This window comes from Panthera tigris, chromosome A1 (assembly GCF_018350195.1).
Source record: "Panthera tigris isolate Pti1 chromosome A1, P.tigris_Pti1_mat1.1, whole genome shotgun sequence".
NCBI classification, from domain to species: Eukaryota; Metazoa; Chordata; class Mammalia; order Carnivora; family Felidae; genus Panthera; species Panthera tigris.
In genome coordinates, this window is record NC_056660.1 from 38,813,182 (window position 1) to 38,829,318 (window position 16,137).

Consider the following 16,137-nt stretch of genomic DNA (forward strand, 5'->3'; position numbering starts at 1 on the left):
TACCAGCCAAAAAGTATAAAGAGCCCACATGTCTATCAAATAATAATGCATAAACAAATGTGGTATATCCATACAATGGAATATTATTCAGCAATAAAAAAATGAAGTACTGAAGTACTGAAATCCAGTCACAAAAGACTACATAGTGTATGATTCCATTTATATAAAATGCCCAGAATATGCATATCCAAAGTGACAGCAAATGGAGTTGTGGTTGCTGGCAGCTAGGGTTAGGGAAATGGGAAATGACTGCTAACAGGTATGGGATTCTTCTAGGAAGATGTATATTTTCTAAAATTAGATAGTTGTGATGGCTACACACCTCCTGTGAGTGTACTAAAAACTTATTTCTACACTTCAGATGGGTGAATTTATGGCATGTGAATGTTATCTCAATAAAGCTGTTTAAAATCATGACAATTTAAGTGTGTAAACATCTCACCTGTTGTTGTTGTTGTTTTTTTTTTTGGCTGATGTTCTTATTAAACTACTGAAAACTAAATTCTGTTTTAGAGAGATTCCAATAGTGTACACATTGATTAGAATAAGAGCTTATTCAAGAACATAATTAAAATCACCATATCTTAAAAACTTTATAAAATCATGTAACTTGAATAGGCCAGTCTGTGGAGGTGATATAAGTGGAGACATTTGCTGAGTTCTCTCCTGTTCAGTCTCTTGTTGATATATCAGGTTCTAAATATAATTATGTTGGATTTGTAGGAACTACACTAAGTATTTTAAGCTCATATTATTTCTTTTAAAAAAACGTACATAGTGTTGAAACGTGTGGTGGCTGGGTGCAATCCAAACATCATCACAACTTTCTAAGTTTACAAGATAATGCCCAGTTTATCTCCCAAATGGTTTTATAAAGTTATATTTTCAAAAACAGATTTAAAGAATTCCCGTTTTACTAGACCACCAATGTTGAGTAGTAGCATGCTTGGGCAACAATTTTTCAGCCTACTTGAAAAATGAGAGTTAACAGCTATAAAACATCCTCTCCCCAGTAATGTCTGGAATATGGGAAGCACTATTCTTTGTAAGTCAACTAGTTGTTATTAGACTTTGTCTTACTTTTAGTAGTAGTAGTATTTTTAGTAGTCTAATAGTACTTTTAGTATTACTGTTACTAGTAATAGAACTAGTAAGGATGATTCTCTTGTATGATTCAACAAATTAACATTGATTGCAATTTAATAACATAATAGCATTTGAATATAGACAATTCACCACCATGAGTCGATCGCCATATTTAAGAGTGAAGTCACCAAAAGCAAATTATGTAAAACAATAGTCTAGGGAAAAGGTGACTTTTAAAAGCATACACTTTGAGGTACCTGGATGGCTCAGTCAGTTAAGCATCCAACTCTTGATTTTAGTTCAGGTTATGATCTCACAGTTGGTGGGATCAGGCCCCATGTTGGGCTCTACGCTGACAGCATGGAGCCTGCTTGGGATTCATTCATTCATTCATTCTCTCTCTGTCTCTCTCTCTCCCTTTCTCTGCTCCTCCCCCACTCACATTTTCTCTGTCTCTCAAAATAAATAAATAACCTTTGAAAAAATATAAAAGCATACACTAAAAGGGAACCAGCAACAAGAAGGAAAAAGACTTTTTGGAGAGTAGCTTGCCCCTGTCCCAACCGTAAAGAATGTGGTGGAGAGGTAGCAATCTTGGAAAAGAGAAGCAACACATTTTTCCTATGCCAGGATGTGGTAAAGTCCATGGGAATACCTCACATCTGAGAGCTTATCTGCATTGGCATTCTGGGGAGCACCCTTTTGTTTGTAACTGGATGTTCAGTGGTAAAAGATTTACTTGAATTATTTACTTGAATTATAGAAGCACAGAAGAACATGTACAGGTAAGAAGAAATTTGTCCAGAATGTTTAAAACGCTTTATGAGAAGTGACCACCTTGCCAAACATATTAAAACACACCAGAATAAAAACAAGGTATTCACTCTAGCAGTACAGTCCTGGCATCTGTGGAAGCTGCATGAGATGATGCTTTGATTACTGCCGGAGGACACACTTATCCTTGCGAATATTCAACAAAGTTCTGTTTCAGATATAGGAACCACTAATACGTCCACCACTAGCAATCAAGATACCCTTACCAACACTGAAATACCTTTATAGCTTGTCACAGTCTCTGGAAATGAGATAGTGGAGTAAATATTACACAAAGACTTACTCATTGTGGTTATTTTTATACAGTGGTGAGAATATTGTTCTTAAGTTTTTAGATATCCTTTTATTAATGTGCAAAAATTTTTGGATTGACAGTAACTTGGTTATTTATACATGACACTGAAATGCCTTACTTTGTATGATATTCCATAGCATATTAAAAATGGTAAAATTGCATGGGTTTTGTAGGTACTTTTGGAATCTAGAAGAAATGAAATTTTGCCAAGTTATATAAAGAGAAAATTGAATATAACAATGTGAATGGTAGTCTAACTAAATGCATCAATGCTTTGGTTTAGAATAGAAATGAGAACATGTTGGAGGCTCCTGGGTGGCTCAGTCAGTTAAGTATCAGCCTTTGGCTGAGGTCATAAGCTCATGTTCATGAGTTTAAGCCCCATGTCAGGCTCTGTGCTGACAGCTCAGAGCCTGGACCCTGCTTCGCATTCTGTGCCTCCCTTTCTTTGTCCCTTGCCCACCCCACCCCCTCAAAAAAAAGTAAATAAATATTAAAAAAATTAGAACATGTTGATATTTATCTGTTGTAGGATTTTTTTAAAAAATGTTGTGGGGGTCAAATAAATCATGTTATGATAAAAAAAAATTTTTGTAATTTTCTTGATGACTGTAATTTCTAGGTGTAACTGACAAATCAAGTTTCCAAGCGAATGTTACATAGTGTATGCACACTTTACTTAGTTTATCAGTTTGTCATTTTGAAGCTAATTATTTTAATTACTTTTAAGCATTACTCTTGTTAGACTTTGAAAACTACATTTTAACTTGGAACTCTAAGGATAGTCACCTTTCAAATCCTGTTGATAAGCCACATTTAATATTTAATTTACCAAAATAATGTCTTGTTAATACTCTTTAAATAACGAAGTTGAGCATATAACCAATGTTTAAAAAAAAAAGTTTAAAATGTATAGGTTGAGGTATTTGGGTGGTAAGAAAATGTTACAATGAATTATCCCTTTTCTTGAATATGGAAAGACCAAAAAAATAAGGTATGTTGTGTCTTAACAGTGATTTTTTTTATCCAGTCTTGTTTGGAAAAACCATATGCCTGCCACAGCCTTAAAAGCCATCATGTAAATTACCAGTAAAGTATAACATATTCAAACATAACAAAATCACTTCCATAGTGGTGATACTCTAACAATATGGATATTCGTCATAGAAAACTAGAGGTTTATGATTTTTTTAAGTATTTTTTTGTCTAGGTAGTCAGTGTACTTAAATATCAACTATTTTCCTTTTTCACTTCTTCCCTTAAAATTTATATGTATCCAGTACGTTTAATTGTATCTTTTTTTATTATGCTAAATTTTCCTTGTATTTTTTTAATAGCCTTTTATATTTTCAATTATTAAAAAGTATACAAAATAAACTTTCATTGCTGCTCTTGTAAGAGTTATACAGTTTTCCTAAATGTATCCCTATAACTGCAGCAGTTCACCTATTTCAAAAATTTGGAATTCTGTTCATTTGTTATCCTTAAGAGCACCTCAAATTTAAAAGCTACCTTATTGTACGTTTAAAGTGTATTATAACAGTGTGGTAGTTAATAAAATACTACTTTTTCTTTTGAAAATAAACATGTAATATATATATATATATATACACAAATATATATATATATATATATACATATGCATATATGTATGTATATATATATAAGCTTTAAAAAATATAAATAAAAGCATACACTTTAGCAAGTTTGTGGGAAATTGTTCTAATATGAGCTGGGTGATGTCTTCTACTATGCTACTCATCATTCACTAACCATTCCCAGGTTGGCAAACAAACAAACAAACAAAAAATAGAAATCAACGTGTAACTTTCCAACAGATTAAAATTTTCAAACACCAACTATTAACATGCCAAATTTTAATAAGCTTAGTGGTACACAAGGCTTAAAGATTTATAAGTGCTTTCAAATCAACCTTGTAGAAAATACAATATAACCTTCAAATAACCCTGGCTTGATGTGATAGTGGAGTGGAATAAAATTTCTTCAGTTGTTTATTGGAAGGAAACCATAATGAGAACATTTCATAAGTGGATTAGAAAAATTTCCTATTGAATATATTACTAGTGTATCATGAGCAATCTTCACATGCATCTATCAATCAAAAACTGCCATTAATCAAGAATCAATAAATGTTTCCTTCTTTGGGCATAACTTAGTTTACTTAGGCACTTGGAATTATTGAAAACAAACCAAATTATAATTGCTCAATTATAAAATTTGTTAATGTTTTAAAAATTACAAAAATATTTTCCTAAGATGATTTAAGAAAAATAGCTACAACTTAGTGCAAATTCCCCCCTTAAAATCAAAGCCTTCACTCAACAATAAAATGTCAAATACCCGCTTCCCATTCAGCATTCTCTATCTCCTTCCCCACTGAATTTTTTTTTCACAGTACTTGTTATATCTGATATACTATATATTTTGTTTATATGCATATTGTCTTTTTACTCTCACAAAATATGAAATTCTTGAGGGAAGGGATTTCATTCACTGCTAAATCCTTTGCACTTGTAATATGCATACACTTAGTAAAACTTTTTGGAAAGAAGAAAAGAAAGAAGAAGGAAAAAAGAAGGGAAAAAATATATATAAACATATTTAGGGTGTAACTTTCATGTTGATGTACTTATATGTATTTAATTCAGGCATAATGTACTGTTGTATCTTTACTAATTCCCATTCCTCTTCTTTTCTACAATTAGCAATGAGAATTTTAAAAACATCTTCAATCTACACAGGTAAGTACATTTTAAGATATGTATGCAATCATGTATACATTTAAAAATTACACATCTGATATATCCTCATAAGACTTACATTTTTTACTCCACTTTTTGTTTCATACAAAACTGCCTTTGTTTTTGTGTTCTTTGTTTTTGACACACATAAAACTACTTCATTTTTTTTATTCCTAAATTTGAGTAAAATTACATGAATATATCATACTGATTTATTCATTTCCCTACTGATGACTATTTAGGTTAGTTCCAAGTTTGCTGTGAGAAAAAAAAATTAATGCTGAAGTGTACTTCTTTGAACACTCCCTAGTGTAAATAAACAAGAATTTCTCATATATGCATAAATATTCACTGATTCAAGAGTGTGTATCTTTTACTTTACAAGTTTACAAGACAGTACCAATTAATCTCCCAAATGGTTATACAAAATAACATTTCCAAAAATAGATTATCATAGTTCCCATTTTACAACACCACCACCAACATTGAGCATTAGAATGCTTTAATATTTTTTCTTCCAATCTGATAATTGTGACATGTTTTAATTTTAGTTTCCTGATGACCAGTGCATCTGAGCACTGTTTTCACGTGCTTTACCCATTTTTATCTATTTCTGGGTGAATTCCCATTTATCAGCTTTGTCCAATTTTATTGGAACATTTTTGTTCTTATCACTTCAAAAGGACTGTCTTATACATTGTGGACACATATTTCTTTTCTGCTTATGGTAATATATTATGCCTATTAAATGGGATTTATTTGTTAAATGTAGTAAAATTCACCTATTTTATGATTTGTGCTACTTATGCTTTCTAAAGACCTTTTCTATACCAATTCTTAAAGATATGTCTTAATTTTCTCAATATTTGACTATTAAATTCCTCCATACTCTGAGGAATTTAATAGTTCTATTAAATATGTTAAAACTTTTAACATATTTAATATGTCGGTACAGACAATCCCGGACTTAACAATGGTCTGACTTAGGATTTTCTGACTTTATGATGGTTCAGAAGCGATGCACATTCAGTAGAAACCATACTTCAAATTTTGAATTGTGATGTTCTCCTGAGCTAGTGATATCTTGTGTGATAATGTCTCATGATGCTGGGTAGCCAGTCACAACTCCCAGTCAGCCACAGGATCACCTGCGTCAACAACCAACACATTTACAGCCAACCTTTACCTATATAGCCATTCTCATTTTTACTTTCAGTATAGTATTCCAGAAATTACATGAAATATTCAACACTTTATATTTTTTAATATGAAATTTATTGTCAAATTGGTTTCCATACAACACCCAGTGCTCATTCCAACAGGTGCCCTCCTCAATACCCATCACCCACCCTCCCCTTCCTCCCACCCCCCATCAACCCTCAGTTTGTTCTCAGTTTTTACAAGTCTCTTATATTTTGGCTCCCTCCCTCTCTAACTTATTTTTCCCTTCCCCTCCCCCATGGTCTTCCGTTAAGTTTCTCAGGATCCACATAAGAGTGAACACATATGGTATCTGTCTTTCTCTGTATGGCTTATTTCACTTAGCATCACACTCTCCAGTTCCATCCATGTTGCTACAAAGGGCCATATTTCATTCTTTCTCATTGCCATGTAGTACTCCATTGTGTATATAAACCACAATTTCTTTATCCATTCATCAGTTGATGGACATTTAGACTCTTTCCATAATTTGGCTATTTATAGCAGCACTGTCAACAACACTTTATTTTAAAATACGCTTTGTGGGGGTGCCTGGATGGCTCAGTCAGTTAAGCGTCCAACATATGGTTTTGGGTCAGGTCATGATCTCATGGTTTGTGAGTTCAAGCCCCATATTGGGCTCCATACTGACAGTACAGAGCCTACTTGACATTCTCTCCCTCTCTCTCTCTCTCTCTCTCTCTCTCTCTGCCCCTCCCCTGTTCACTCTCTCCGTCTCCCTCTGAAAAATAAATAAACTTTTAAAAATAAATAAAATAGCCTTTGTGTTAAATGATTTGGCCCACTGTAGGCTAGCGTAAGTGTTCTGAGAACATCATGATATTTGATAGGTTATGTGTATTACATACATTTCGAATTAAAACATTTTCAACTATGATGGGTTATCAGGATGTAATCCTATTGTAAGTCAAGGAAGACCTATATTTGCTTTGAGATATGCTCTAAGTAGTGTTGTAGTTTCGTTTTTCTCCTTATGGATAGGGTATTATCTGAAGTCACATACTGAATTGTTATTATTAAAAAATTTTTTTAATGTTTATTCATTTTTTGAGAGACAGAGACAGAGCATGAGCAGGGGAGAGGGAGGGAAAAGTAGACACAGAATCCAGAGCGGGCTCCAGGCTCTGAGCTGTCAGTCCAGAGCCTGATGTGGGGCTCAAACTCACAAACCATGAGATCATGACCTGAGCTGAAGCCACCTAGGTGCCCCCTGAATTATTATTTTTATATAGATTGTGTAATGCTAACTCTAGCAAATATCAGTATATTTGTGGAGCTAATTCTATGCTTTCTGTTTTGTTCTACTGATAACATCGTAAATCACGTGACCATAGCAATATTATTTATTCATTTTCAGCTTAAGCAATATAGTTTTAATTTTTTCCAGCTTTATTGAGATATAATTGACATATAATATTGTGTTATTTTAATGTATAAAATGTGATGTTATGATACACATATATATGGCAAAATGATGAATGACCACAAGAAGGTTAGTAAACACCTCCATCACCTCACATAATTATCATGTTTTCCTGTGGTGATCTACTCTCTCAGCATCTTTCAAGTACATAATAGAGATTTGTTAACTGTAGTTACTATGATATACAGATCCAGAATTTATTCATTGAATAGCTGAAAGTTTATACTGTTAAACCAGTATTTTCCCATTTCCTCCATCTCCTCAGCCCCTGACAGCCACCATTCTACTCTATTTCTGTGAGTTTGGCTTTTTCAGATTGCACATACGAGTGAGATCATTCATCTTTTAATGGATCAGGCTCCATACAGATGTCTTCTTTGGAAAAAAGTATATTCAGTTCTTCTGCCCATTTTTTAATCAGATTTTTTGTTTGTTTGCTTTTGTAATTACATTCTATGTTCCTTTTATATTCTGGATGGTAACTCTTTATAGACACATGGTTTGCAAATATTTTCTCCTGTTCTGTAGGTTATCTTTTCATTTTATTTTTTTATTTCTTTTGCTGAGCAGAAGTTTCAGTCTGGTAGTCCCACTTATTTATTTTTGCTTTTGTTGTTTGTGCTTTTGCTGTCCTATCCAAAATAGTCATTGCCATAACTAAAGTCAAAGGGCTTTTTTCCTGTGTTTTCCTCTATGAGATTTATGGTTTCAGGTATTTTATTTAAGTATTTAATCCATTTTGAGTTTTTTTTTTTTTTTGAATGCTGTTAAGACAGTAGGTCTAATTTAAAATTTTTGCACATAATTATACATATTTAACAATAGCATTTATTGAAGAGACTTATCTTTTTCCCATTGAATTGACTCCCTTGTAAAATATTAGTTGTCTATATATGTGTAAGTTTGGAAGTTTAGTAGCTAAGGCAGATAAAAGCAAATCATATTACAATAGTCTGAGGAATTATTGAGAATTTATATAATATTATAGGCATGGCACTTGATTCACTTTATTTACTTCATGTTTGATTGTTTTATAAAATACTGTTCTTACTATTTCCTAACTCTATTTATTAAAAAAATATCAGAGACAATATAAATCTTTGTTATGAATTACAATTATTTTCTCATTTGAAAGATCCTTGCATGCCTCTTTCAGAAAGAATAAAGGCTATTTTAAGTCCCATATGTAAACAATGGGCCCAATTTGTGAACAAACATAAAGATTGTATTTTTTAATGTAAACTATAATTTAACTGTGTATTCAGTAATCAAAGAATATAGCAATAAGATATTAATATATCCACGAAGTTTTTGTGAAAGATTTCTAACCACTTTATTCTTTATTTGTCTTAGCAACACAAGACCCTTCCTTTTACTCTAATATATGTAATTGTACCCTTCCTTGCCATATTTTCTCTTGGAATAGAAACAGATATTTCTCTGTGATCAGTAGTTTTGCCCAGAACCTCTAAATAGTTCTCTGATATAAATAGATACAATTAAGTCTTAATTTTGCATTTATATTGGCCAAGAAAAGATTGATATTGACTAAGAATGAAGTCTATGTTTAGACTATGAGAAGTGCATTTGCAATTTGTGTTGGTAATTTCAGAAAGAAAAAAAATAATAAACTTTCTTTTTCTTTTTTTATTTTATCTTTTCTTTCTCTCATTTACCCATAGGTTGAATGAGTAAGATATCCTTTAAAATAATTTATAAATTAATTACATTATAAGTTTTTTCTCTCCTTATAACATGCAAAACTAGGTATAATAAGTAAATCAAGACTTGTTTATTTTTAAACCAGGAATGACATTTTGCTGTTAATATTATACTAACTCTTAATAATGAATTTGATTTTCCCAAATTGATGAGGAAATTGCTGATTATGTGAAGTTTCCATATTTAGTAAAAATGAATATTAATATTGTAAAATGATGAATTGCTAATATGGGACATTGAGCTTGCAATCAACTATAAAATATCCCTCCTATAAAAGACAAGAATTTATAGCGATAATTTTAGTACTTAATTCCATTTCTAATGCCATGTATAACAAAGGAATAGGTAATTCTGTAGCCCTTCATAGGGGGAAATAATTATTTTTCTTTAAAAATTCTTACCATTTCAGCTATTTTTGAGGCATAACTTTGTGATCATTATCAGCACTTTATTTTAAAATGTGTTCCAGAAAGAAAGGAAAGTAAAAAAAAATATATGCCTGCTTGACAGTATAAGAAAAATAACTACAAAAAATGTTTGTTAATTAACTAAACTTATAAAGTCATTCTTAATTCATAACTACAGGTAGTTAGGAAGTGTTCAGTTTAGCTCCATTTCAAGAGGAACATACCAAGAGGTATTGTTGTATTGTATTGATCCAAACAATACTGCTTGGATCTAAGTCTGTTAAATATATTAGAAATATAATCTTAACAGACAGAGGAGTAATCTCTTTTAATTGACATTAAGGAAGAGTTATAGGATTATTCAGATTAATCAAATATAGTATATACAACTAGGTATGATATAAATTCAACCCAATAAAGTATCTTTAAAACAGAGATATCAGGCTATATACATTTAAATATCTCTATACCCTAAACTATTAAAAAAAGAAAAAAGAAAAAGTTACATCTACAACAAAGGATTAACATCTGGATATCTGTATGAAGCATCTCATAAGTACCACCTCAGATCCTGCCCTGTCTCCCCGGTTTTGGCCAGGTGTTCCAGCCCAGAGATCGTGTATAGCAGCTGACCCTTTACTGCTTGCAACTGATTTCATATGGGTGGACTCTGACCACCCCCACTCCATATACTTTTTCCTCTAAATCTGGGACTTCTCTGTTGACCTTGAGGCCTGAAATGTTTCAGCTCATTTGCATGAGCAACTTAAATTGAGGTTCTGTTAAACTCTAGGACTGCAAATCTTTGACTAATGAGATTTAGGAGCCAGTCACATAAGTTCATAACCTTTCCTCTCTCATACAGTCCTTGTTGAGATGCACTCATTTTATTGCTACTTAGAGTACTGTCATGAGATCAAGTAGTCGGTACATTTTAGTACCAAATGATAAGCATCCTTGCACTGTCTCTTCTTCTTGCCCTTCCTATTCCTTTGTCCTTCACTTCCACTTCTCCTATTTACACTTTCTCAACACAGTGTCGTCATATAAATCTTTGTCTCAGGCTCTGCTTTCTGAGAATTCACAAGAAAACAACATGTGAAAAAATTGTTATAAATAAAAAAGACCAGAGGTCAGTTTTATAATATAATAATAAGGAAATAACATGAAACATAATTCACAAACCAATAAATGGTTTCATTACTTCTGAAATTCAGATTAAAATGTGATCTCAAATTTAACTTTTTTACTTTCATAAAAACATCAAATATTGCTAATTTTGAAGAAGGAATCATGATTGTTAATAAAATGGAAATTGTACAGGGACACCTGGGGGACTCAGTTGGTTAAGTGTCTGAATTCAGCTCAGGTCATGATTTCGCGGTTCATGGGTTTGAGCCCAGTGTCAGGCTCTGTGATGACAGCTGGGAGCCTGGAGCCTGCTTCAGCTTCTATGTCGCCCTCTCTCTCTGCCCCTCCCCCGCTCACACCTCTGTCTCTCTGTCTTTCTCAAAAGTAAATAAACATTCTAAAAAAAATTTTTTTAATGGAAATTGTGTAAACATTCTACTTCAAAAATTAATAATGGTAAGTGTTTAGTGAATGATTACCATAGGACAGATATGTATTCAGTGTCTTGCACATAGTGAATAATGTAATCTTTAAACCAACTCTGCTATGGGTATTTTTGTTACCATTTTTCAGATAAAGAGTAGAGAATGAGGGTTAAAGTTAAGATTCAAACTCAGCTCTCTGATTCCAGAAGACATGTTCTTTGCTGTTCACTCTGCTGCCTCTTATGGATTGTAGATGCTCTGGGAGCTTGTAAGTATCTGTACTTCCTGCTTCAGGGTATCCTCCTGGTTCTGACCCCAGTGCCTAGGCTTCAGGTAACCAAGGCAACCACCCTAAACTCAAAGTTCCAAAACACGTAGCGTATAATAAACAGGGTGATTAATCTTTTAATGATGTGGACCCTTTTGGTAGTCTGATTAAATCAAAGGATCTCTTCTGAGAATAATTCTTTTAAATTAAATAATTTATAGAATTATTAAGGAAATAATTGTATTTAAATATAGCTTATAAAATATTGAAAAAGTAAATTTGTGATGTGGAAATATATATGCTTCTTTTTTAACAAGATTTTGTGGTGGTTCCATAACTACATTAATTTCACAATAACACTGTCTCCCATTGACTCCAAATGATATTTCAAGATATCACTACAAGAATTCATGAGACGTGAATAGAACCTCTGCCAGAGATTTCATAAACCTCTGTTTTGGGGATGGTGTTTGACTAGAGTGGACTGGAGTTGGGCATTCCCTTTCCCCAGGTCAATTAGGCTCAGATAACACCCCAGCAGGTTAGTCTCAGAATAACTAGTTCCCTCTAAGGGCAGGCCTTGTGGAGAAGAGCGGTGTTCTGGTGTATTTTAAGATGGCTCCTTTTTCCCTCTCCCTACTGCAAGGAAGCATGAGGGGATTTTTCTCCAGTATTTACTGGGAAAGCCTAGGCAAGCTCCTGGAGACAAAACTCACCCAAATGTGGAGGCCTCCGTATAACCAGCACCCCCTGGAAATTTTCACTCAGAATTGTCCACACAGAGCCTCCGGCAATTTGTCATTCGCAGTCCAGGGTCTTCAACCCCAGCACCTGTTCTCATGGCAGTTCCTGCTCCTGAGTTTCTTCTCTGGTAAGCCAGAACTCCTGGATTCACCTCTGTCTCCACTCTGAGAGGCAACAGTTTCCCCTCTGTCCTCCCTTACAGATTCAAGAACAGTTGAACTTTCAGTCTGTTCAATTTTTTAGTGTTGACAGGATAGGGTGGGAACATTGAAGTTCCTTACATGTGAAACTGGAAACTGGAAGTCCTATTTTTTATGTTTGTTTGTTTGTTTTGGGAAAGAAGAAAGAAAGAAGGAATAAAGGAGGGAGGGAGGGAACAGGCAGGATCCAAGGATTTAGAAATTGTGTCCCAGAAGTTAGGCAAAGGCCTTAACTTTCTTTGGAGAAGTACAGTATTGGGCAGCCCAGAACAGCTGAGTTAATCCTTTACTGCACAGTCACCAACTGTTTGTACCTTTGTGTCAGTGCTTTTCTGCTTGTCCCATCCTCCAAAAAGAGATAAAGATCCCACTCAATGTAAATTTCTTTTAAAAAAATTTTTTTAACGTTTATTTATTTTTGAGACAGAGAGAGACAGAGCATGAATGGGGGAGGGTCAGAGAGAGGGAGACACAGAATCTGAAACAGGCTCCAGGCTCCGAGCTGTCAGCACAGAGCCCGACGCGGGGCTCAAACTCAAGGACCGCGAGATCATGACCTGAGCCGAAGTCGGCTGCTCAACCAACTGAGCCACCCAGGCGCCCCTGTAAATTTCTTTTAGCGTGTGAATTCTCTTAATCACCTTTTATCCCTAGTGCACATGTAGTGCCCAAAAATAGTAGTGGCTCAATAAGTGTTAAAAAATATCTGAACAGAAATAAATCAAAGTCTGTTCTTGTTTTTGTTTTTGTTTTTAATTAATGCTATTGAGGAAGTGTGTAGCGGAATGCATGATTAAATAATGTAGAGATAGACTCATTATTGTCAACAATTGTGCATCTTACTAAATTAGTATATCTACATATTTCACATATTAGAAACAGATGAAACATAGGAAAGAACAATCTAATAAGGATGAAAAGCAAAGTAGGTACTATGAAATATGATTAAGAAGAAATGTTATTAAATTTTATTTTAGATAATGTTCAACTGTTGCTCCTATAAGTTCCATAATAGTTCTAATAGGTCAGAGGGCTGCAAACTGTTACTCACCATCTAAATCTGGTCTGGCACCTCTCATTTATAAATAAAGATTATGGGAGCACAGCCAAGCCCATTCATTTATGTATTGCCCTATGGAGGCTTGTGCATTAAAATGGCAAACTTGAGTAGTTGCAAGAAAACTGGAGAATCATATGGCCCACAAAGCCTGGGATATTATCTTCTTAATTACAGACAAAATTCGGTGACATCTGCCATGATGAATAAAAAAAGTTATAATCATAAATTCAAAATATAGTTTGAATTATTTGATTGGTTGTACCCTGAAGCAAGTATGTTTACTATTATCGAATGTCAAAATTGGAATCTTTATTTATCTACTAAAAATTCCAGGGGCACCTGGGTGGCTTAGTTAGTTAGGCATCTTACTGTTGGTTTCCACTCAGTTCATGATCTCATGGGTCAGGGAATCAAGCCCGGAGTCGAGCTCTGTGCCCACAGCACAGAACTTGCTTAGGAAGCTCTCTCTCCCTCTCTCTCCATCCTTCCCTCACTTGCTCCCTCTCTTTCTCTCTCTCTCTTTCAAAATAAATAAGTAAACACAATAAATATACATTAAAAAATTCCAAATATATAATTGCTAATATTAATAGGCTTTCATATATATTTATGTTAGGATTTTATCTATTATATTCCCTCTCTTTTCTTTGAAAGGGTTTAATTTCTAAATATATTGTTTTGTCCATTGGTCTTCATTTGATACAAATACAAACTTTTATCTATAAGATCTAAAGTTAGGATATTTTAATACTATTATTTACATTTAAATATTAATATTAACATTATTTTCCTTTCATTACGGACTGAGTGATGAAACAATGGTTCCTTTCCCTCCCACCCCGTAAATATGACTTTTTGTATCTATAGCCATTTCTCCTGGCTCACAAAAATGTGGGAGCCTCCCTATAACTGGCTACCCCTGGAAATTTTCAATGAGTGAATTGAAATTGTTTCATATCTGGCAGTGAAGAGGTTATTCTCTGTGACAGTTTTTCCTTGAATGGAGTTTGGTTGGTTGGATCAAGGGAATAATACTGAGCTTTCTATGATCCATACCAATGGACTTTTTAGCAGCAGATAGCAGGATAGAGTTCTGGTTGCTCAGCTGTTACTTCCAAAGAGATATAGCAAGAGGATTGGGAAAAGATCCCACTAGACACTCACACCACACCTTCAGCAATAGTCTGGCTATAAGTGTGAGGGATGGACACAGTGATATTTGACTTTGATAAATATTTTAATTTATTTTAAATTAAAATTTAAATATTTAAAAAATTTAAATATTTAAAATTAAAATAAAATTAATTTATTTTAAAATATCTTATTTGGTAAGATATTTTAATTAAGTCACAATCTAATAAGAATTAAATGACAATTTTGAGATATTGGACTAGTGGGTTTTGAACTGGGTAGATACTTGAAAACATGGATTAAGTTGGAAACTCAGATGTGAGAAATGAGAAAGAGGCAAGGACTTTACCACAAGTGATTTAAAACCAGTTCCTGGTACTATGGTATGGGGTCAGAGTGGGAATAACCAAAGCAAACATAATGAATAACTAATAATCTAATTCTTTGTTATAACTGTTTTCTTTAACAGAAATATAAATCTAGAGAAAGGTGAAAGCATAAAGTGGCATTAAATGCTCTAAAATTCAAGTTTAAAATGACACAGGGTCATGGATTGAAGAAAACCGTTACAAATTACGACTTATCCTCATTTTTAAAATGTTAATTAAATTCTCTCTCATTAGGAGTCACGAAACACTCAGAAAATGCTCTTTATTTTTGTGCAACATATGTAATGTTGACCAGTTTCTCTCTTGATTACATTCTAATTACTATTTTCCTTTTTCTCTCGAGAACGTAGAAGGAATCTTGTTTCCTTTCTAGTTTTGATTTCTCTTTCTACCCAATATTTACATTTACAGAATAAAAGAAATATAATGCCATAAATTTGCCAGAAAATGAAATTAGAACTATGTCAGCCAAAATTAATGAAGTGAAAAGCACTGTGACAACAAATAGATATTAGAAGAGGAAGACCGTGAGAGTAAGCATAGTGTTTCTCCATTTCTTTCATCACTTTTTATCTGTTGTTATTCAGTAAAACAAATGCAGAAATAAGCTCCAATCAGGATTATTAGAAACATATAGTCTGTACCAAGATGGAATAATATCCATCATAATATTAACTTTTCATGGAAGTTATTGGATAACTTTTATGGAGTATTTTTGTTTGAGTAGACATATAAGGAATGGATTCTGAACTTAAACAGGCTGGGTTCAATCCTGGAGCTGCTGCTTAATAAACTCACTCAATCACTCTGTTGTTTGGGGTGATCTCCTCTGAAAAGTGGTGTGAGAATAAAAACACCTCTTTATTGTGAAAATTAAATAGGTTAGTTCAATTAGTATTCATGCTTGTGCTGACATGAAACAGTTATTCAAATCAACATCAACCATTACCTTATACCACAAAAACTAGCAAAAATATACATAAAATCCAAAATGTATTTTGATAAAAAAGTTATACTGAATCCTTTTCTTTTTTTTTAA

The 16,137-nt window shown here is 33.3% G+C and overlaps 1 long non-coding RNA gene across 2 annotated transcripts in view; it reads left to right on the plus strand.

Annotated features, from left to right (window-relative positions):
• Positions 1–16,137, plus strand: part of LOC122236538 — a 310,323-nt gene that overhangs the window by 272,375 nt on the left and 21,811 nt on the right. For both annotated transcript variants that reach the window (XR_006214583.1, XR_006214585.1), the window contains exons 2-3: positions 4,942–4,977; positions 11,455–11,574. This is a non-coding gene — a long non-coding RNA (uncharacterized LOC122236538). The remainder of the gene's footprint in view (positions 1–4,941; positions 4,978–11,454; positions 11,575–16,137) is intronic.